Below are 24,559 nucleotides of genomic sequence, written 5' to 3' on the forward strand. Positions count from 1 at the left end.
CAAATATTAGTGGCGGTGGAGGTATGCCCACTATGGAATTAAGAACTGAGAAGATAGCGTGTCACACAAGGTTCATATGGCAACAAGCTATGTTTATCTTATTTAAATCTAGTACTGTTAAATTGTGAGTTGACATAGCAGACGACACAGCGATTTCTCCAAAGCAGCTCTTTATTTTGTAAGCTGGAATAGAACTGACAAGCGAACAGGATGTGGACAGGCTGCTTGGACGAGTGAAACCAACCACCTGTCTCCTTGATCCTTGCCCATCCTGGCTTATAAAAGCTAGCCGGGAAGGACTGGGCGATGGGCTTCGTGGGGTGGTGAATGCTTCCCTCCGTGAGGGAGCCTTCCCAGACCCGCTGAAAGAGGCGGTTATCAAACCACTTCTTAAAAAACCATCTTTAGATGCGGCCACGATGGCCAGCTATCGCCCAGTCTCAAATCTTCCATTCTTGGGCAAGGTGATTGAGCGAGTGGTTGCTGAACAACTCCAGGCACGCCTGGAAGAAGCGCACCATTTGGATCCCTTCCAGTCGGGATTCAGGCCTCATCATGGGACTGAAACCGCCTTGGTCGCACTGGTTGATGATCTCCGGCGGGCTAGGGACAAAGGTGAGAGCTGTTTCCTAGTTCTGCTGGATCTCTCAGCGGCGTTTGATACCATCGACCATAACATCCTTCTGGACCGTCTTGAGGGGCTGGGAGCTGGGGGCACTGTCATACAGTGGTTCCGCTCCTTCCTCCTGGGCCGTGTTCAGAAAGTGGTGGTGGGGGATGAGTGTTCAGACCCCTGGGCTCTCACTTGTGGGGTGCCTCAGGGTTCTGTCCTCTCCCCCATGCTTTTCAACATTTACATGCAGCCGCTGGGAGAGATCATCAGGGGGTTTGGGCTGGGTGTTCATCAGTATGCGGATGATACCCAGCTCTACCTCTCTTTCAAATCAGAACCAGTGAAGGCGGTGAAGGTCCTGTGTGAGTGTCTGGAGGCGGTTGGAGGATGGATGGCGGCTAACAGATTGAGATTGAATCCTGACAAGACAGAAGTACTGTTTTGGGGGGACAGGAGGCGGGCAGGTGTGGAGGACTCCCTGGTCCTGAATGGGGTAACTGTGCCCCTGAAGGACCAGGTGCGCAGCCTGGGAGTCATTTTGGACTCACAGCTGTCCATGGAGGCACAGGTTAAATCCGTGTCCAGGGCAGCTGTGTACCAGCTCCATCTGGTACGCAGGCTGAGACCCTATCTGCCTGTGGACTGCCTCGCCAGAGTGGTGCATGCTCTGGTTATCTCCCGCTTGGATTACTGCAATGCACTCTACGTGGGGCTACCTTTGAAGGTGACCCGGAAACTACAACTAATCCAGAACGCAGCAGCCAGACTGGTGACAGGGAGCGGCCACCGAGACCATATAACACCGGTCTTGAAAGACCTACATTGGCTCCCAGTACGTTTCCGAGCACAATTCAAAGTGTTGGTGCTGACCTTTAAAGCCCTAAACGGCCTCGGTCCAGTATACCTGAAGGAGCGTCTCCACCCCCATCGTTCTACCCGGACACTGAGGTCCAGCACCAAGGGCCTTCTGGCTGTTCCCTCACTGCGAGAAGCCAAGTTACAGGGAACCAGGCAGAGGGCCTTCTCGGTAGTGGCACCCTCCTTGTGGAATGCCCTCCCACCAGATGTCAAAGAGAACAACAACTACCAGACTTTTAGAAGACATCTGAAGGCAGCCCTGTTCAGGGATGCTTTTAATGTTTGATGTATCATAGTATTTTAATATTCTTTTGGAAGCCGCCCAGAGTGGCTGGGGAGGCCCAGCCAGATGGGCGGGGTATAAATAATAAATTATTATTATTATATTATTATATTGTTAGGGTGTGAAACCTAAGACGCTGGCAAGTTAGCAATGTCATGTGACTTTAAGTAGTCAAGCTCGTTAAGTTGTTAAGTTGTTCAGTATATAAAGAGTGTTTGTTTTCTGTGCCTGGGGGGCGTGAAGCAAAAATGTCTGAAAGCTCCGGAGGTGTTTCTGTTATCTTTCTGCAATAAACCTGTCTTTGGAAAGACAGGCTTCCCTGTGTCGTTATTTCCTTGCTGCTGAGACTCTGAAGCTTGTACTGCAACAAGAATCTCTGCACTGGACTTAATCAATGCTCTGCAAAGAGAACTGTTGCTGGTTGCGCAGTGGAAGCGTTTACTGGACCAGTACACAAACTCTCTTAGGTTATGGCTCCTTCTACGTTTCTACAGCTGTATTGTGTGCAGAGAAAGTGAAAGCAGCTTTCGGATGAGAGAAGACCGGCTTGGTCGTAAATCCAGCTCTTAAAGGCTTCAGAGGAGGCTGGAGGCGTCTGAAAAGTGAGTAAAACAAATCCCAAGGGGAAAGAGAAGCAAGGGCACACAGAGGGAGTAGCAGCAGACCCCAAGAATGGCAGTGGAAAATTTCCAGGTTCCCTTTACAAAGTTGAACTCTGCTAATTACGTGCAGTGGTCTAAGAGGGCTCAAGTCTGGTTGGAAGCCAAAGAAGTGTGGGCTGACTATGTCCAGAGGCGAAAGCCATTTGTGGCTGTTGCAGCAGATGCCACAGCAGAGCAACAGGCTGCTGCACATGCTCAGAACAGGGAACATGATAAAATGGACACTAAAGCTAGATGCATGTTGATGGTATCGATAGACGATTCCCAATTACCTCATGTGGAAAATTTAAGGTCTGCATTTGAAATTTGGGAAGCTCTTAGGCGAATTCACCATAGAGCCACCATAGAGAGTGGGGGAACTAGCAGGCAGAGCTGTAAGGAAGCCTCACAAGTGTCTGCTATGGCCAGCAAGTCATGTTTTCGATGTGGCAGCAGGTTTCATTTGATAGCAAAGTGTCCAGAAAAGCAACAGGAATTTCAACAGTCCAAGGTCAGTTTCCGGAGCTACAGGGGAAGACGAAGTGAGAACTACAAGAATCAACGATCCAGAGGGGGAGCAGGTGCTGATAAGGGACTATCTGCAATGGCAGCACAACAGAGTCCTAAAAGGTGCCAACAAACCTTGAAGTGGATAATTGACAGTGGAGCAAGTCACAGTTTAGTTCCAGCGACATCTAGTGGTAGCTTGATGAACTGCAAGACATTGCCAGTTGCAAAAACTGTGACTATAGCAGACAATAGTAAACGAGAAATGAACCTTAAAGGCACAATTTATGTTAATTGTTTGCAAACTAACCTTCCTGTTTTCGTTCTTCCAGGAATGAAGAATGGACTTTTGAGTGTGTTATGCCTGGTAAAAAGTGGTTTTAAGGTTGAGTTTGAAAATGATGTGTGCACCATTTCGAAACAGGGGAAGGAGCTAGTTAAAATTCCCTGTGAGGATGGGCTTTTTGTTTTGGATGAAGAGCAGTTAGCAGCAGGTAGATGTTCAACAGGTGAAGCGCAAGCTAAGTGTGTAAATAAGTCTCCTCATACAGGTTGTGCACATCTACTACACAGAAGGTTAGCTCATATATGCTTTAAGTATGTAAGCAAGATGCCAGATTTAGCTGAGGAGTGTAACATTAAACCCTGTCCAAATTTTCTGGATTGTTGTGCTTGTAAACATGCTAAGGTTAAGACATATAACTATCCTAGATCTGATAGAGTAAGCAAGAAACCCTTTGAACTTGTGCACACAGACGTGTGTGGCCCTATGCCAGTCAAATCGCTTGGAGGTGCGAGATTTATGCAAATTTTGGTGGATGATTTTTCAAGGGCTAGTTGGGTTTTCTTTCTGAAAGAAAAATCACAAGCAGCTTCCATCCTGATGGATTGGATTGAAGAAGTCGAATGTAAATTTGACACCAGGGTGCGTAAAATACAATCAGATCGTGGTGGGGAATATGTGAACCACACGCTGGAGACGTGGTTAAAAAGGAAAGGTATAGTTCATAGACTTACCAATCCCTATTCACCACAGGAGAATGCAGTTGCCGAAAGAAAATTTCGAACATTACAGGAAGCCATTGCTGCTTTGCTGTTTGATTCTGGACTTCCACAACGGTTTTGGGCTGAGGCTGCACTGTATGCGAATTATACTTTTAACAGAGTGTACAATAGCACAGTAGGCAACACTCCTTACTTCATGCTATTTGGGAAAAAACCAAAAATTGATCATCTAAGAGTTTTTGGATGTCGTGCTTATGTGCTGGTGCCTAGGGCACAACGTAGGAAAGGCGATCCTAGATCTAAAGAAATGCTTTTCTGTGGTTATCAAGCCAACACAAAAGGTTGGAGATTTGTGAATGTAGAAGGCAATCAAACAAAAATCACAATCAGCAGAAGTGCGGAATTTTGTGAACAGGATGGTTGGAATAAAATTCATGGAAATCCTGACATACTATTTGATGTGGTGAACAGTAACAATGAAACTCGGGCCCCAGGGCAGGTATTAGTTCCAGAAGAGGCTGAGGAATTTGAGTCTGAGGACGAGGGTGAGAAATCGTCCAGTTCACCCAAGTCTGTAAAGTCAGAATCTTCTAGCTCTAAAAGTTCACCCGTACAGCAAGAGAGACGTGTAAAGTCAGAATCAGAAAGTTCTTCAACTACTAGTGATAAACAGGTGACGACTAGTGATTCTGGGTCAGAGGGGGAAACTGAAGGAACATCACAGGAACTGTTAAGGCGTTCCAAGCGTGCCAACAAAGGTATACCTCCTGAAAGGTACCAAGCTATTAGTGTTTGGGCTAGTTTGGCAAATTGTGAACCTGAAAATTTTGAAGAGGTTGAGCAGTTACCCCAGGAGGAGGCCAGTAGGTGGCGTGAGGCCATGCAAAAGGAGTTGAATTCTATGAAAGAACTGGGTGTGTTTTCCATCACCAAACTGCCAGAAGGTACCAAGGCAGTAAGTTGTAGGTGGGTATACAGGATAAAGACAACAGCGATGGGGAAACCAGAGTACAAAGCAAGGCTTGTAGCTCGAGGTTTTACGCAAAGAGAGGGGTTACATTATTCCAAAGTCTATGCACCCACTTCAAGGAGTGAAACCCTTCGGCAACTATTAGCAGTTGCTGCTCAGAAAGGGTTCAAAGTGAATCAATTTGATGTCTCTACAGCTTATCTTCATTCAGACTTGGCTGAAGAGCTCTATATGGAGCTACCGCCAGGATTGAAAGTTGGTAAATCAAATTAGGTATGGAAACTACATAAATCTATTTATGGACTCAAGCAATCTGCTCATAATTGGAATGAGTGTTTGAATGACGTTTTGGTAGGCATTGGTTTTAGCAGGAGCAAGGCTGACAATTGCTTATATTTCAGAGGTTCAGGAGATGCTCAAGAATCTTTGCTTGTTTATGTAGATGACCTGATTTATACTTCAAAGACACAAGAACAAGTAAAAAAACTAGCCAAAGAGTTAAATAAACACTTCAAAGTTAAGAATCTTGGTGATGTAAAGGTCTATCTTGGTGTTCAGATAGATAGGACCAAAAATGGCAGTTTTCTACTGAATCAAAAAGGCAAGATATTGCAAATGTTGAAAAAGTTTGGCATGACAGAGTGTGCAGGTGTTAGAACACCAATGGAAATGGGTTTTGTAAAAGACAATGAGTTCAAGGATAGTGCCGAATTCAAGTGTGCTGAAATCTTTCAGTCAGCACTGGGAAGCTTACTTCATGTTTCGCAATGGAGTAGACCAGACATTGCTTACGCTGTTAACTTACTCAGCAGAGAAGCTTCAAAACCTAGTGTAAATGCATGGAAAGGAATTCAAAGAGTGTTAAGATATTTACAATACACCAAAGATTTTTGCCTTGAATTATCTTCTGAAGGACAAGCACAGATTACTTGTTGGGCAGATAGTGATTGGGGAAATTTAAAGGATAGAAAATCAGTGTCTGGCTGTGTAATAAAATTTGGTAACTCTCTGATTGGGTAGAGATCCAAGAAACAGAACCTGATTGCTTTGTCGTCAACAGAAGCTGAGTTCTGTGCCTTATCTGAATTATGTAGAGATCTAGAATTTTACAAATGCTTGGCACAAGAGATGTATGAAAAGGCCATCACTCCAATCACTGTATGGGGTGATAATCAACCGTGTCTTAAGTTAGCACAAAATGGGCAGTTTAAAGGTCGTACAAAACATTTGGATATCCGCTTTCAAAATGTTTGTCAAATGGTAAAAGCAGGAATTGTTAAATTAAATTACTGTCCCAGTCATGAAAATCAAGCTGATGGTTTTACAAAACCGCTTGGGTTTCAGCGGCATGAAAACTTTTGTGAAGAAATGGGTCTGAAGTAATTTTGTTTTTGTATTGCCAGCGAGAGGGGGTGTTAGGGTGTGAAACCTAAGACGCTGGCAAGTTAGCAATGTCATGTGACTTTAAGTAGTCAAGCTCGTTAAGTTGTTAAGTTGTTCAGTATATAAAGAGTGTTTGTTTTCTGTGCCTGGGGGGCGTGAAGCAAAAATGTCTGAAAGCTCCGGAGGTGTTTCTGTTATCTTTCTGCAATAAACCTGTCTTTGGAAAGACAGGCTTCCCTGTGTCGTTATTTCCTTGCTGCTGAGACTCTGAAGCTTGTACTGCAACAAGAATCTCTGCACTGGACTTAATCAATGCTCTGCAAAGAGAACTGTTGCTGGTTGCGCAGTGGAAGCGTTTACTGGACCAGTACACAAACTCTCTTATATATAACAGCTCAGCCGGCCTGCTTTTATAGGCAGCCGGCTGTCAACATTGTAGCAACAACAACCCAGAGTTTCCCGCCTAAAATAACTGACGTGGACCTGAGTGAAAACTATCTACAGAATCCCCCTGCTGGCCCAGGGTGAAACTTCACTACATAACACCCCTCCCCACCGAGATAAGGCGTTAGTTACAATCGTAATGGTTTCCTTATATACAGCGCTACGCGTAATGGTTCAATTAGGCACAAAAGCATATCAGTTACATTTCCTATACTTAGACCAACAGTGATACATGTCCAACAACATAGTCCTTTAAATAAGTTGGGCGCTTGGAAACTCTGCCAGACCGCCGGGGACTGGTAGCCAAGTCCGGAGGGCCACACAGTTCTTGCTGAGGCTGTGGTGCGACCCTAGGTGGCGTTGAAACCAAATCCCCTAGATCCGCTGCTGTGGGTGGAGCCTCCGCAAATGGAGTGGTCTGAGTCTGCGGTAAGTCTGGCAGACCCTCTGAAGTGGCTTGGTTTGGCTCCACGCTGGCAGTTTGCGAGGGAGGTGTAGGTGGAGCCTCGCCATCTGTAAGTGTCTCTTCTGGAGCCGCAAGCGCAGTTGGGGGCACCACGGTAGTGTCCAAGTCCCCAACCCTGCGCCTAAGCTGGTCTATGTGCCGGCGCCACAAGCGTCCGTCTTCGAGTGCCACCTGGTACGAGCGAGGTCCAGTGACTCCCACTACTGTGGCTGGCACCCAAGGAATGTCCCCCACATAGTTCCGGGCAAAGACCTGGTTTCCTGGGACAAATGACCGTGGCGCGTTGGCACAGCCTGGGGGTTCAGCCACGGTAAAGTCCGGGTGCAGCCGGTTGAGCGGTGACCTGAGGCGGCGGCCCATAAGCAGTTCAGCAGGACTCCGCCCTGTGGCCGCATGAGGGGTGATGTGTTGCACGAACAAGTATTTGGCGACCCACTCGGGCCAGTCTCCCTGGTCCAGGCGCACCAGTACCTCTTTTACCGAGCGCACCATTCTCTCCGCTTGCCCGTTGCTGGATGGATGAAAGGGTGCCGTTAGGGCATGGCGGATGCCCAGTCCCAAAAGATTCCGCTCAAACGTGCCTGACATGAACTGGGGCCAGCCATGAAAGAGGCCAGCCAGATCGATGTGCACCCTCGACCAGGGTGTCTTTGGCGTCTCCCAGGTGTGTCCCTTACTTGCCGGTGGTGCAGGCCTCGACTCTTGGCATGCTTGACAGGCGGACACCCAGGCAGTGATGGCATCGTCCATATTAGGCCACCAGACGTAACACCGAGCCAACACCTTCATTTTGACAATTCCCGGGTGGCCAACGTGCAGAGCCTCCAGGACGCGCTGACGGAGTCCCTGGGGAATCACGACATGGTCTCCCCACAGCAGACAGCCGCGATGAGCCGAGAGTTCATGTTGTCTGGTTGCGAAGGGCTGGAACTCCGATGCAAAAGGCCCTTGTGGCCACCCGGTGTTATGTAGTGAAGTTTCACCCTGGGCCAGCAGGGGGATACTGTAGATAGTTTTCACTGGAGGATGCCTCATCACTGCTGGCCTCTTCATGATGCACCGGAACTGGCTTCCTATCAAGACGCGGGCTGCTGGACTTGCGGATCTCCTGGGCGGAACGTTCAGCAGGTTCTGAGGCCACAGCCTCCTCAATGGCTTTCTGTAGCGTGAGGTCTGGCTTGGTGAGGAGACGCCGTTGCAGATGGATGTCCCAGACCCCGCAGACGATTCGATCCATCAGGGCATCGTCTAAGTCTCGGAACTCACAGTGCATTGCAGCCTGTCGCAGGGCGGTGGTGTAGTTGTTGATTGACTCCCCCTCTGCCTGGTTCCGGTGGTAGAATGCATGGCGGGCAGCAATCTTGGACGGCTTTGGTGCGTAGTGGTTGCGGAGCTTCTCTTGGATCGTGTCCCACGGTGTTGCCTGGACTGCTTCAGGTGCAACCAATGCTCGGGCCGTCTCAAACACCTCAGGCCCACAGAGGCTGAGGAATAGGCCCCGCTTCCGCTCCTTTGATACTTCTGTCAGCTCGTTGGCTTGGAGGTAGCAGTCGAACCGAGCGAGGTAGGAGTCCCATGATTCAGAGGCTGGCGCAAACGGCGGTAGAGGCACAAGTGAAGCCATGATTCCAATGCCGGCGTGAAGGGCGATGGATGGAACACAGTGCTCTAGCCAGAACAGTCAGCTCTGAATTGGTTCTGTCCAGTGATTTCGCTCAGTGATTTCGCTCTGTGATTCAGCTCAGTGATTCAGGTCAGTTCAGAGGCTGGCCGCATCTGGCTGTGCTCTGATGTCCATCCATCCCATCCTCGTCGCCAGTGTTAAGTTGTGAGTTGACATAGCAGATGACACAGAGATTTCTCCAAAGCAGCTCTTTATTTTGTAAGCTGGAATAGAACTGACAAGCAAACAGCTCAGCTGGCCTGCTTTTATAGGCAGCCGGCTGTCAACATTGTAGCAACAACAACCCAGAGTTTCCCGCCTAAAATAACTGATGTGGACCTGAGTGAAAACTATCTACAGACCAGAGTGAAATCTATCTACAGTATCCCCCTGCTGGCCCAGGGTGAAACTTCACTACATAACAAGTGCTGTGAGAGAGTTGGAAACAGCGAGGGACTTCCGGGTTGGTGCCTCTGGCAATGGCGGAATTCCTCTGATCGGGAGGGATTTGCCCCATGGGAATCTGTTTTTTTTATATATATATATAAAAAATAATATTTATTCAGATTTGTTAAAGGTTATAAAAAAGAAAACATGGGGGAAAAACAAAAAATACACAATACAGCACAAAAAGCAGAGAAAAAATAGTAATAAGAAATAAAAAAAGAAAAAAAACAGAAAAACACACAGAAAAAATGCAATCATTTTAAAAAAAGAACAAAGAACAAGAAAAAAAAACAATTTAAATCCTTTACATAGCAACTTCCCTTTACTTATTTTCTTGACCTCCCCACACCTCCCATTTCTGTATCCAAATCCAAAATTTTTATTTCAGCAAACCTTTTCAACCTTATTTTTTAACTTAATAATTTATTTTAATATGTTATTCTTTTACTTTCTTTCTTTTGTCCATTTCCTCAATTCATTTTTACTTAATCTTCTATATCTAATCATTTTTCTTATATGTCCTTCCAACCTTATTTTCATTTAATTTAGTTCATTTTAAAAACCACTTTTACTTTATCCAATCTTAACTCTCATCCAAACTTATACATCAATACTTATTCTTACCACATTTCTCTAAGGTCGACCAAAATTCCCTTCCACGAGTTTCCCAATTTTCATACAGATAACAAAACAAAAAAGGAAAACAAATATTTATGTACCCTTTGAGTTCCCAATTTCTATTCCACCCATGCCCCCTTCCCCGTATCAGTCCCCAACATATGTCCATCAGTCTCAATATACAATCAGCCTGGAGATCTTACATCAGAGGCTCTTAATTCCCTCTCACTTCCTCTCTGCCGGTCTTTTTGATAGTCCTTAATATTGAAAATCAAATCTCGGGGAAGCTCTGGCCCAACAGAATCCACATTTCTTCCAGCCAGGCCTTCATACTTAAAGGTAAAGCCTATGGGGTATTCTGAATCTCGTTTCATATTCCTTTCAAATCCAAATGTCCCCAAAGCTCCAACTTCCACCTTGATCAAATTTGTAATCCTTAAGTCTTCAGATCTCCACATAAGAAGATCTCTCTATTTTTCACTCTCCAATTCAGGCCGGACTTTCCACATCAAGTTTTTATTTTCCTTTATTGCCATCATGTCAGACCTCAAATTACAGCTCTCCTTTGACATCTGCAAGGTTGCAGCTCCCCCTTCCTTTTCTTCTTCAGGGACAACATATATCTCCTTCTCCAAGTTCTCAGAGCTCTCACATTTCTCTGTTTGTCCAATTAAGTAGGCTTCCTGTGTCAAATCCTTATCAAATTCAATGAAGGTATTCACTGTTAAATCAAAAGTTTTAGCACTTGTAGCCAAAACATCAATTTGACCTTGCAACTTTCCCAAGAGAACAAATGCTCTGTTCAGTTCAGCCTGTATTTTTCCTCCTCCAGCCATTCTTTGTAATGTCCCAAAACCCCCTCTAGGGGAATTTTGGTTCCTTGATGTTCCTTTCAGCACAAGTCCAAAAGTCCAGTTAGTTTGTATCAGCCCTTCCTTTTTTTTCCCAAGAGCAAATTGTAACAAATGTAACCGGCAGAAGCAACAGAGACAAAATCCTTTTTTTTGCATCTTGACAGCTAGCTTGACAGCTGTCAAGATCTTCTATATCTCATTACCAGGCTCTCACGGAACACTCCCGGGTCCGGGGGGGTGTGCTTCAAATTTAGTTCTTTTTCTGCAGGCTCCCCTGCTTCTATAGTGCCAAATCGTGAAATTAAAGTCTTTGCAAGAAAAAAACAACAACAAAGAATTCTCCTCGACCTTAGTAACAGGTCCTTTGCTTTAAATTGTTTACAGAGAGGGAAGGAAGACTTCCTGTTTAGACCTTCCCCGATCGTGCCGAATTTAAAAATTTTCTTTAAAATTCCAATTTCCGTATTACTCATGGGTTGTTGCTTTAAAATCCAATTGTTCACAAGAAGAAGTCAGCGCTCTCCGACAAACGGCTGTGCGGCTTCACTCCGTGGAAGAAGCAGTCGACTCTCAGCACCGCGCCGCTCACCCCGTCCCGTTCCGGAGCCTTTAAAAAGGCTCCTTCGCGGCTTGGGGGGATCGCATATGGTGCCCGCCAAGTCCCCACATTCACAGGCTTCACCTGCCTGTGATTTTTGAGGGTCCCCGCTTTGCCGCAGCGGTAAGACCTGATCCCGCGAAGCCGATCCCTGCGGAGCTCAGAAGGAATCCACCATTAGTCGTTGGCGCTAACCCGGAAGTCTCTGCCCCGTGGGAATCTGGGTCTGGCCACCACGGCGAAGACGGAGACCTGAAAAAATCACAGGTGGGAGAAGCCTGTGAGTGTGGGATTCGGCAGGCACCTTTTGCACCTCCCCTACTCGCGGGGAAACCTTCAAATCGTCTGCTTCTTCCACGGAGCGAAGCCGCATAGCTGTTGCCAGAGACCGCTGACTTTTTCCTGTGGACAATTTGACTTTAAAGCAATTACCCATGAGTAGAGCTGAAGCGGAGAATTGGATTTTTAAACGTTTAATTTGCCATCGTAACGGGGAGGTTCAATACAGGAAGTCCGCCTTCCCCTTTTGTAAATAGACTGAAGCAATGAGGCTGCAAGCTGAAGTCTTGGAAAGCCTTTTGTAAAAGACTAAATCTCCATTGGTAAAGAACAATAAATCCCCCCTTGGAGGCAGGAGAAGAGGGGGGAAGTTGTGGACTGAGTATGCCTGCAGGAGAGAGTGAAGAGAGCTAAAATACCGCCGCTCTGACACTGGAAACGAGCTGCTAGCAGGACTGACGTCTTTTGGAATGTTCATTGACAGTGTTTAGAATGTTCATTGACAGTTAGCTAAATAAGAGATATACATTGTTTCTACTGTCTCCAGCTGTTTTTAAAAAGGAGTAAAAGTAACTGAAAACTGAAACTAACTTTGGATTGTTTGAACTGTCTTTAAAAGAAGACATTACTGACTAATATAAATAGAAACTGTTTTCCCCTAGTGGAAGCCTTTGAAACTGGCTGTTTTACAAGAGCTGGGCTAGGGGAATTTCCAGTTGCAAGATAAAAAACTGTGAGACTCTGGGACTGACCTTGAAACTTTTAAGTGTTATGGCAAATGGAAAGGAAAAAACAGACCAGCCAACTGCTGAAAAAACATTAAGGTCTGGGAGGACTCGGCAGCAACCCAGGAGAGGCTCAACATCAGGCCTCTCTGCTCCTTCTGCTGCTGCTTCTGTACCAGTACACTCAAAACTAAGAGGAATGTCGACAGAAGAGGCCTTAGCAGTTGCATTAAATAAGATAAATGATTCACTGGAACAGCTTAACAAGAAAACTGATGTGACAATTGCGAAAGTGGATGCTGCAGCTAGTAAAATTGACTTAAATACAGAAAGTATAAATAATCTGGGACAAAAGGTGAATACCAATACAGAAACCATCCAGAAATTGATACAGGAATCTACTTTGATACGGCAGACTGCGGAGGAAGCTAGGGAGAAAGCCGTTGCTGCTGAATGTAAAGTAACACAACTGGAGAGAGAGAGAGTCCCAGCCCTACAGAGGCAACTTGATGATCATAAGTTGACGCTTGCTATGATTGAATTTAAAGAAAAACAGACAAATCTGAGGATCAGAGCCCTACCTGAATTGGAGAAGGAAAGTTTGATAGACTTTCTCACACAGGAATTTGCTGACTTTTGGGACTTGGACTTGGGTCAAGAAGAATTTAGAATTGTGAGAGCCTTCAGACTTGGAAGAGGAGGGAAAAAAAGAAAAGAATAGAATAAGAGACTGCTTGATCACCCTTCGAACTAAAGAAGAGAGAGATAGAATCTTGGGTTGGCACTACCAGAAGAATCTAGAAGTACAACAGTCAAGAGTGGAAATTTTTAAAGACGTCCCGAAATATCTATTGGATCTTAGGCCTAACTACGGAGATTTGGTTGCCCTGCTGAGAAGGAATAAAATCATTTTTAGGTGGGAGTTTCCCCAAGGTCTATCCTTCAGTTTCAAAGGAAGGAAAATAAAAATAAGATCAGTAGAAGATAAAGTAAAGTTTTTGTATAAATACGAAGAAGATCTGCAGAAGGGACTTGGAAAAGAGCCAAGAGCATCGGACAGAAGATCACCAGATAGAGGACTAGAGCAAAGAGCATCAGATAGAAGATCACCAAATAGGGGAATATTGGATATATCAGCATTATCCTTTGGATTGGATCTCCCAGTGAATGTGTCACCACCACCACCAACAGAAGAAGAGCAAGCATTGGGTGCAATTGGAGGAATATCAGCGTAATTACAAGATGGTGTTGCAGGTTTTGAGCTGGAATGTGAATGGACTAAATTCTCCAGAAAAAAGGCAGAGAGTCTTTCATTAATTGAAAAAAGAACATCTGGACTTGATTTGTTTACAAGAAACACATGTAATAAGGCTACACAGGAAGATATTGAGTAATAAAAGACTGGGCCAAGAATTTATCTCATCAGATAAAGTTAAAAAAAGAGGAGTGGTCCTCTATGCAAAGGAGAGCCTATCACCGAAATTCATATTCAAAGATGACCAAGGAAGATTTGTTGTAATTGAAATTCAATCACAAGGGGAGAAATTCCTGATTGTAGGTATTTATGCACCAAATGAAGGAAAATCGGAGTTCTTTAAGAAGCTACATGAGACTCTGATGGATTACATGGACTATAATATGATTTTGATGGGAGATATGAATGGAGTGGTGTCTACAAACATGGACAAGGCACAGAGACAGGTAGTCACCAAAGATGGTAGACTACCAAAAACCTTTTTTGACATGACTGAAAATATGGACTTAGTTGACATTTGAAGAATGAAGAACCCTCTGGGAAGAGAGGGAACTTTCTTCTCTGAGGCTAAAATGACATGGACAAGAATTGATCAAATCTGGGTAACCAGGGGATTGGCTCCGAAGATCAGCAAAGTGGAGATTTGCCCCAAAACTTGTTCTGACCATAATGCTGTGAAGATGGAAATGAAATTGACGCCAACTGGTTCCTTTAGATGGAGGATGAACGATACTTTGTTTAGGAATGAAGAGGTGACCTAGAAGGCCCAAAAAACTCTAAGAGACAATTTCAAGATAAATATGAATACTACAGTGGAAAAAAGAGTAATTTGGGACGCAAGCAAAGCGGTTATGAGAGGATTCCTAATACAACAGAATGCAATTAAGAAGAGAACTCAGAATGAGAAAAAGGATAAAATCCTGGGGAAAATAAAGGAAGGAGAGAAGAAACTGAGAGCAAAACCAAAGTCACAGGACATCCTGAAAGAGATAAAGTTATACCAAGTACAATATATGAAGCTGATGAATCAGGAAATAGAATGGAAGATTAAATAGATGAGGCAAAAGTCATTTGAATCGGCAAATAAGTGTGGGAAATTGTTGGCCTGGCAAATGAAAAAAAGACAAAAACTCATTACTATTACGAATTTGGAAGTGGAAGGAAAGAATATACAGAATGCAGCGGAGATCAGGAAGTGTTTTCAGAGGTATTTCAAACAACTTTATACACAGGAGAAGCAGAAAGAAATGGACATTGATCGGTTTTTGAAAATAAATGGACTACACAAAATCTCTCAGGAAAAACAGCTAATGTTGAATTACAAAATAACGGAACAGGAGGTGGAAGGGGCCATCCAGAACATGCAATTAGGTAAATATCCAGGACCAGATGGTTTGACTTCAAGATATTACAGATCTTTGAAAGAATGGTTAATACAACCATTGAAGGAAGTCTGCAATGAAATATTGGAAGTGAGAAAGGCACCAGAGTTGTGGAAGGAAGCTTACATTACACTTACTGTATTTTTCGCCCTATAGGACGCACTTTTTCCCCTCCAAAAATGAAGGGGAAATGTGTGTGCGTCCTATGGGGAGAATGCAGGCTTTCGCTGAAGCCTGGAGAGCGAGAGGGGTCGGTGCGCACCGACCCCTCTCGCTCTCCAGGCTTCAGGAGAGCCGCAGCGCCAGTCCCACAAGGTCGGGGGACAGCGGGGAGGCGGAACGCCGCCATCCCGCTGTCTCCCAATGTGGTTTGGAGGCTGACGGCGGAGAGACGCGTGCTTCTCCTGGCCGCCAGCCCCGCAAGCTCCTGGTCTGCAGGCGGGTGGTGGGGAGAAGAGCGCTTCTCCCCACTGCCGGCCCCACAAGCGCCTGGGGGGGAAATAATTTTTTTTTCTTTGTTTCCCCCCAAAAAAACTTGGTGCGTCCTATGGGCCGGTGCGTCCTATGGGGTGAAAAATACGGTATACCGAAAACAGAGACTGAAAAGACACAGCTCAAGAATTACCGCCCCATATCGCTGCTTAATGTGGATTACAAAATTTTTGCAGATATTTTGGCTAAAAGATTAAAAAAGGTGTTAGTAGAAGAAATTCATAAAGACCTAGCGGGCTTTCTCCCGGGCAGACATTTGTCTGACAATATGAGGAATATAATTAATATTCTAGAAAAACTACAAGTGAATATCAATACTAAGGCAGTCTTGATATTTGTGGATGCAGAGAAAGCCTTTGACAACATCTCTTGGAGTTTTATGAAGAAGAATCTACAGGGGATGGGGGTAGGTCAAGGTTTTGAAAATGGTATAGGTGCAATTTACTCAGAACAAAAGGCAAAATTAATTGTGAACAATGTAGTGACAGAAGAGTTTAAGATTGAGAAAGGGACACGACAAGGTTGCCCAATTTCTCCATTGCTCTTTATATCGGTCCTTCAGGTTTTGTTAAATATGACTAGAAAGGACCAAGAGGTTAAAGATATACAAGTGGGAGCTAAACAGTACAAATTAAAAGTATTTGCTGATGACTTAGTATTGACTTTACAGGAGCCAGAATCTAGTACTAGAAGGGTATTGGAACTGATTCAAGAATTCGGACAGGTAGCAGGTTTTAAGTTGAACAAGATGAAAACTAAGGTTTTAGAGAAAAAGTTAACTGTGAATGAGAGAGAGAAATTTCAGGAGGAGACAGGATTAAAATTGGTTAAGAAAGTGAAATATTTAGGGGTTAATATGACTGCTAAAAATGTGAATTTATTTAAGGATAATTATGAAAAATGTGGATTGAAGTGAAAAAGGATTTAGAAATATGGACAAATTTGAAGTTATCATTGTTAGGCCAAATTGCTGTGATGTGTTGCCAAGGATGTTGTTTTTGTTTCAAACATTGCAAATTTTAGATAAGATGGATTGTTTCAAGAAGTGGCAGAAAGATATTTCCAGATTTGTTTGGCAGGGCAAGAAGCCTCAAATAAAATTTAAGATATTAACTGATGCCAAAGAAAGAGGTGGATTTGCCCTGCCAGACCTTAAACTGTATTATGAATCAGCTGCTTTTTGCTGGCTGAGAGAATGGCTGCTTCTTGAAAACACTGACGTGTTGGATCTAGAAGGTTTCATTAATGCATTTGGCTGGCATGCATATTTGTGGTATGATAAGGTAAAAGCACATAAAGCGTTTAAAAATCACATTGTTAGAAAAGCATTGTTTAATGTTTGGATAAGATATAAGGATTTGTTAGAAAATAAAACCCCAAGATGGTTGTCACCAATGGAAGCGAAAGTACTGAAAAAACTCAATATGGAGGCCAAATGGCCGAAAGATTGGGAAATTTTGGAACAAGATGGAGACAGAATAAAATTGCAGAGCTTTGAAAAATTGAAAAATAAAGTGCGAGATTGGCTCCATTATTACCAAATAATGGAGGCATACAATTTGGACAAAAAAGTTGGTGTCCAGGTGGAAAAATCAAAATTGGAAACAGAATTGTTAGATTCAAAAATCAAGAATTTGTCAAGAATGTATAACTTGCTGTTGAAATGGAATACTCAGGATGAAATGGTGAAATCAGCTATGATTAAATGGGCACAAGATGTTGGACATAATATAATGATGGCTGACTGGGAACAGTTATGGACCACAGGTATGAAATTTACGGCATGTAATGCCCTAAGAGAAAATTTAATGAAAATGATTTATAGGTGGTACATGACACCAGTCAAGCTTGCAAAAATTTACTATTTGCCCGACAATAAATGTTGGAAATGTAATGAGACTGAAGGTACATTCTTTCACCTTTGGTGGACATGCCCAAGGATTAAGACATTCTGGGAGATGATTTATAATGAAATGAAAAAGGTATGCAAATATACCTTCCTGAAGAAACCAGAGGCCTTTCTCCTGGGCATGGTCGGCCAATTGGTGCCAAAGAAGGATAGAACCTTTTTTATGTACGCAACAACAGCAGCAAGAATACTCATTGCGAAATATTGGAAGACACAAGATTTACCCACCCGGGAAGAATGCCAGGTGAAGTTGATGGACTATATGGAACTGGCGGAAATGACTGGCAGAATCCGAGACTAGGGAGAAGAGTCGGTGGAAGAAGACTGGAAAAAGTTTAAAGACTATTTACAGAAATACTGTAAAATTAATGAATGTTAGAAAAATGTTAGAATGAAGTTATATGGCTTTAGTAGAAATGTTATAAGGATCAAATATAAACAGATTAATAGAGTATTAAAGGAAAAAATAAGGTTAGAATGTGTTAAGATAATTATAGGATAGAAAACAGAGGAAGATGGAAAGGAATTGCTGAAACAATTAACAGAAGTGGAATACAAAAAGGGAGGTGTGAGGAGGTCGTTGAAATAAGTGAATGAAAAATAAGATATTGAAATTGTTTGATGCGTTTTAAACTGTTTTTGTTTTGTTTTGTTAGTTTAATGTGTTGGTGCTTTGTAGTGTTTTTGTATTGTATTGTATTCTTCATTTTTTTTTTTTTTTCTTTGTGGTTTGTAGTGTTTAAATTGTTGGAAAACTAATAAATATTACTTTCAAAAAAAAGGAAACAACAATGTTTCTTTGTATCCTTTTTCTTTGTATTTTTAGCGTGCTCTCGAAAGAGCAGTGAAAATAAACTCACATAATCCCGTCACCAAAATGGCAGAAGGAAGCAAAAAAACAAAAAGCCAGTGAGGGCAAAGGTTCTCCAAAGGGCATTGCCCCAACTCCAGACTAAGAGTCAAAAAGAGCAGCAGCTGAAGAAGCCACCTCAGGATGTCTGCTCCGACACCAGATGCACAGGTGGTCGAGTATTGACCCCAGAGGGAACCACTATGGCTGCCAGACCTGCTCACATGCAGCGAGCGGAGAGAACTGCTGCAGTTGAAGAACCCCATCCCCAGGCAAAGCACTGTTTCCATCGGGAAATGAAAACTGGATTGATCCTTGCCTGAGTGGCTAGTACAACCAGAGGGTTCCTGCTGGGTCCGGCCTCCAAGGCAGGCATCCCCAAACTCGGCCCTCCAGCTGTTTTGGGACTACAATTCCCATCATCCCTGACCACTGGTCCTGTTAGCTAGGGGTGATGGGGGTTGTAGTCCCAAAAGAGCTGGAGGGCCTAGTTTGGGGATGCCTGCTCCAAGGTATTCAAGCGAGCTAGGATTAAATTGACAATCCACTTGTTAGCCTCCTTTTGCTTGGGTGTACCTTCTTTCCTAGCACTGGTCCACGAGGCTGAGGGAGCCAGAGAAGATCTTTCGAGGGGGGCAGACAGGGGAGCTGAAATGGCCAATCCATGAGCCTTTTCTTCTTCATCTTAGGAAACAGAAAACAGGGTGTTTAGGATCAAGAGGAGCCTTTACAATTTTTTGCCCTGGCGCCCCCTTTCATTTATAGGGAGCCATGACTAATCAAACCTAGAGCTGGACCTCATTATAGATATACACTATACAGAAAGCCTGGGACTAAAATGGCCAATGAGGCCCGATAAGAAAGATAAACTATATAGCAAGGCTGGGTCTTGAGAGAGATGAAAGAAAAGGCCAAAAAAGGCAACTCCAGCCTTAAACTGTCATTTCTACCATTAAGCAGTAGACCGATTTGTTCTTTTTAATTTATATTTTTATTGATTTTATCTGCAGAAACAAAGAACATAACTTACAACCTAAATAAAAATCTGAACATAACTTGTAACTTATAACTTATGTGGAAATTGCTCGGTTTGGTTGTGTACTTTTTGATGTGTTTTATTTACTGTTTAGGGACGCAGGTGGCGCTGTGGGTTAAAGCCTCAGCGCCTAGGGCTTGCCGATCGAAAGGTCGGCGGTTCGAATCCCTGCGGCGGGGTGCGCTCCCGCTGCTCGGTCCCAGCGCCTGCCAACCTAGCAGTTCGAAAGCACCTCCGGGTGCACGTAGATAAATAGGGACCGCTTACCAGCGGGAAGGTAAACGACGTTTCCGTGTGCGGCTCTGGCTCTGGCTCGCCAGAGCAGCGATGTCACGCTGGCCACGTGACCCGGAAGTGTCTCCGGACAGCGCTGGCCCCTGGCCTCTTAAGTGAGATGGGCGCACAACCCCAGAGTCTGTCAAGACTGGCCCGTACGGGCAGGGGTACCTTTACCTTTTATTTACTGTTTATGACTTTTGTTATGTTTCTAATTATGTAAATCTTTTTATGTGGTAAGCTGCCTTGAGCATACTTTCAACTATGGGAAGGCAGCATACAACGATGATGATGATGATGATGATGATGATCATGAAAATCAGGGAAAGAGAGGGAAACTGAGGGAAAGAGAGGAAGCTATGGTTAAGGTGTGGTTTAGGAGGTCAGAATATAGAAAGCTTCGCTTTTGAGACTTCCCGATTTCTTTCACTTGCCTCTTACTCTGTTAAATTTCAGGTCCGTTTACAAATAAGTCCATGGTCCTTTGTTAATTGTTCCGTGTGTGGTGTAGTTAGGGGTAATAATCCTAGGCACAATAATAGAATCAAAGAATCATAGAATCATAGAGTTGGAAGAGACCACAAGGGCCATCGAGTCCAACCCCCTGCCAAGCAGGAAACACCATCAGAGCACTCCTGACATATGCTTGTCAAGCCTCTGCTTAAAGACCTCCAAAGAAGGAGACTCCACCACACTCCTTGGCAGCAAATTCCACTGTCGAACAGCTCTTACTGTCAGGAAGTTCTTCCTAATGTTTAGGTGGAATCTTCTTTCTTGTAGTTTGGAACCATTGCTCCGTGTCCGCTTCTCTGGAGCAGCAGAAAACAACCTTTCTCCCTCCTCTATGTGACATCCTTTTATATATTTGAACATGGCTATCATATCACCCCTTAACCTCCTCTTCTCCAGGCTAAACATGCCCAGCTCCCTTAGCCATTCCTCATAAGGCATTGTTTCCAGGCCTTTGACCATTTTGGTTGCCCTCCTCTGGACACGTTCCAGTTTGTCAGTGTCCTTCTTGAACTGTGGTGCCCAGAACTGGACACAGTACTCCAGGTGAGGTCTGACCAGAGCAGAATACAGTGGCACTATTACTTCCCTTGATCTAGATGCTATACTCCTATTGATGCAGCCCAGAATTGCATTGGCTTTTTTACCTGCCGCGTCACACTGTTGGCTCATGTCAAGTTTGTGGTCAACCAAGACTCCTAGATCCTTTTCACATGTACTGCTCTCAAGCCAGGTGTCACCCATCTTGTATTTGTGCCTCTCATTTTTTTTGCCCAAGTGCAATACTTTACATTTCTCCCTGTTAAAATTCATCTTGTTTGTTTTGGCCCAGTTCTCTAATCTGTCAAGGTCGTTTTGAAGTGTGATCCTGTCCTCTGGGGTGTTAGCCACCCCTCCCAGTTTGGTGTCATCTGCAAATTTGATCAGGATGCCCTTGAGTCCATCATCCAAGTCGTTGATAAAGATGTTGAATAAGACCGGGCCCAAGACAGAACCCTGTGGCACCCCACTAGTCACTCTTCTCCAGGATGAAGAGGAACCATTGATGAGCACCCTTTGGGTTTGGTCAGTCAGCCAGTTACAAATCCACTGAGTGGTAGCATAGTCAAGTCCGCATTTTACCAGCTTCTTTACAAGAATATCATGGGGCACCTTGTCAAATGCCTTGCTGAAATCAAGGTAGGCTACATCCACTGCGTTCCCTTCATCTACCAGGCTTGTAATTCTGTCAAAAAACAAGATCAGGTTAGTCTGACATGACTTATTTTTCAGAAATCCATGCTGACTATTGGTATCACAGTATTCCTTTCTAGGTGCTCACAGACTGTTTGCTTAATGATCTGCTCCAGAATCTTCCCTGGTATTGATGTCAGACTGACTGGGCGGTAATTATTTGGGTCCTCTCTTTTCCCCTTTTTGAAAATAGGGACAACATTTGCCCTCCTCCAGTCTGCTGGGACTTTGCCTGTTCTCCAGGAATTCTCAAAGATGACTGCCGGTGGTTCTGAGATCACATCTGCCAGTTCTTTTAATACTCTTGGATGCAGTTCATCTGGCCCTGGAGACTTGAATACATCTAAACTAGCCAAGTATTCTTATACTATCTCTTTAGTTATTCTGGGCTGTGTTTCCTCTGCTGAATCATTTGCTCCAAATTCTTCAGGTTGGGCATTGTTTTCTTTATCGGAGAAGACTGAGGCAAAAAAGGCATTGAGGAGTTCAGCCCTTTCTGTGTCCCCTGTTTGCATTTCACCATCTTCTCCTCTGAGTGACCCCACTGTTTCTTTGTTCTTCCTTTTGCTACGAACATACCCATAAAAGCCTTTTTTGTTGCTTTTAACCTCTCTAGCAAGCCTGAGTTCATTCTGTGCTTTAGCTTTTCTGACTTTGTGTCTACACGTGCTGGCTATTTGTTTGAATTCCTCTTTGGTGGTTTCCCCCCTTTTCCATTTTTTGTACACATCCTTTTTTAATCTTAACTCAGTTAAAAGTTCTTTAGATAGCCACCCTGGCTTCTTTAGGCACCTTCCATGTTTCCGTCTCATTGGTATTGCCTGAAGTTGTGCTTTTACTATCTCCCTCTTAACAAACTCCCAGCCATCATGAACTCCCTTTCCTTTTAGTATTACTGTCCATGGGATCTCACCCAGCACTTCCCTAAGTTTTATGAAGTCGGCTTTCTTAAAGTCAAGAAATTGAGTCCTAGTATGCTTGGCTGCTCCTTTCCGCTGTATAGTAAACTTCAGAAGAGCATGATCACTTGCGCCTAATGATCCTTCCACTTCTACCCCACTAACCAGGTCATCAACATTGGTTAGGACCAGATCTAAAATGGCTGTTCCTCTTGTTGCTTCTCCCACTTTCTGGACAACGAAGTTGTCTGCAAGGCCAGTGAGGAATCTGTTTGACCTTATGCTCTTGGCTGAGTTTGACATCCAGCAAATATCCGGGTAATTGAAGTCCCCCATTACTACTATCTCCCTTCCTTTTGCATGCTTGGCCATCTGTTCCAGGAAGGCATCATCTATGTCCTCCATTTGGCTTGGGGATCTATAGTAAACTCCCACAATGAGGTCACTGTTATTCTTCTCTCCCTTAATTTTGACCCAAATGCTCTCACTTTGGCTTTGAGGTTCTGAATCATGGATCTCTTCACAGGTATACACATCCCTGACATATAACGCCACTCCTCCTCCTTTCTTGTCTGGTCTGTTTCTCTGAAATAGATTGTATCCCACCATTATTACATTCCAGTCATGGGACTTATCCCACCAGGTTTCAGTGATGCCTATTATGTCATATTTAGTTTGCTGTACCAAGAGCTCAAGCTCATCTTGTTTATTTCCCATGCTTTGCGCATTAGTGTACAGACACTGAAGTCCATTAATCATTCCCCCGTGTCTCTTATTTAAGGATTTTTTCCTCCCACCACTAGGTCTGCGTGCTGTTTGCTCCATTTGGTCTATGACATTTGGATGATCATCTTCATCAATTGATAGACTCCTACCTTCAGGAGCACTGTCTCCCTCCCCCACATTAGTCAGTTTAAAGCCCTCCTGATGAGGTTTCTGAGATTTTTGGCAAAAACATTCCTCCCAACCGTTGTGAGGTGCAGCCCATCGCTTGCCAGAAGTCCATCTTCAAGAAACTGCAGTCCGTGATCTAAGAATCCAAACCGTTCCTGTTTACACCATTTGCGAAGCCAGCTGTTCACTTCCACTATTTTTCTCTCTCTCCCTGGGCCACATCGTTCAACTGGGAGGACAGATGAGATGACAATTTGTGCATTTAATTGCTTCAATTTCCTGCCCAGAGCCTTATAGTCTCTTTTGATCTTCTGGAGGCTATTGCTTGCAGTGTCATTGGTTCCCACATGAACCAAGAGGAAGGCGTATTTGTCAGTGGGTTTTATGATTCCTTGCAGTCGTTCAGTTACATCTTGGATCTTAGCCCCCGGGAGACAGCACACTTCCCGAGACATCTTGTCAGGCCCACAGATCACTGCTTCTGTTCCCCTCAGTAGGGAATCCCCTATCACCACTATACGCCTCCTCTTAGGTTTGGTTGGGGTTCTTCCGTGAGCTGTCCGTTCCAAGGTCGCCTGCACATTCCCTGAGGACTGACTTTGCTGCTTGTCTTCATATACCTGATCGACTGTAATGAGGGAGAGATCCTCAAATGGAGTCTGCTCTTCGTCTTCCATGCTAGGGGAGAGGACCTCAAAGCGATTGTGTAATTCTAAACAATCAGAGCGAACCCTGGGCCTCCTTCTTTGAGTCACGTTTCTCCATATATCCATATATCTGGCTCCTGTGTTGGTGAACTAGCCTCCTTCTCAGGGGAGTCCCCTGTCTCCTAGGCATAATAATCCTAGGCACAATGACTGCCTGTACAATCACTGGTCAACAACAAATTTGTTGTCTGCGTTTTTTCAGTTGATTTAGGACGAATCTGATGCGCTGAATCCAAAAATCACATTGGTTTTGCTCAATCAGGTCAAGTTTTTGAGCTATGGCCACAAGTTTTTTTTTACGTTTTTGTTCACATGTACGCTTGTGTGGAGCATTTTAGAAGAAGTTGGTGGGGGTAAAATGCCATGTCGAATAACCTGACTTTTTCTCCATAATGGATCAACAGGTTAGAGGAGAGAAATGATGCTGAATCCCTGGCGGCAACAACGAACCAGCCACAAGCCACATGTAGCATGAACCATTTCCTTCTTGTGGAACTCAGCAAGTTTCTGCATATCAAAACAATGTGGATGTACTGCAAACTAAGATACTGGCTTATCTGTTTCTTTGGCTTTCCCCCAGATTCTTAGAATGACAATGGAAATAGTACTTCGAAATGTAGAGGAGGGGATGAGATAAAAGCCAGCAGAGTGCTGCACTCCAGTGAAAACATCTCACAGTATTCTCAGATGTGTTTCAGCAGCATTTCTGTTTGAAAAGAAAATTCTAGGTGAAAAACTGGTTATTCATAAAGATGGGCTAAT

The 24,559-nt window shown here is 44.1% G+C and overlaps 1 protein-coding gene and 1 long non-coding RNA gene across 2 annotated transcripts in view; one reads left to right on the forward strand and one right to left on the reverse strand.

The window, feature by feature from the left end:
* Positions 1 to 24,559, reverse strand: part of LOC307220113 (cytidine monophosphate-N-acetylneuraminic acid hydroxylase-like) — a 54,494-nt gene that overhangs the window by 29,445 nt on the left and 490 nt on the right. The gene's annotated exons all lie outside the window — the stretch shown is intronic.
* Positions 9 to 24,483, forward strand: LOC307220163. Its single transcript, XR_013840736.1, has 3 exons — positions 9 to 128; positions 18,175 to 18,514; positions 24,202 to 24,483. It is a non-coding gene; the product is annotated as an uncharacterized lncRNA (long non-coding RNA).

This window comes from Podarcis cretensis, assembly GCF_951804945.1.
Source record: "Podarcis cretensis genome assembly, chromosome: 7".
In the NCBI taxonomy this organism is placed as follows: Eukaryota; Metazoa; Chordata; class Lepidosauria; order Squamata; family Lacertidae; genus Podarcis; species Podarcis cretensis.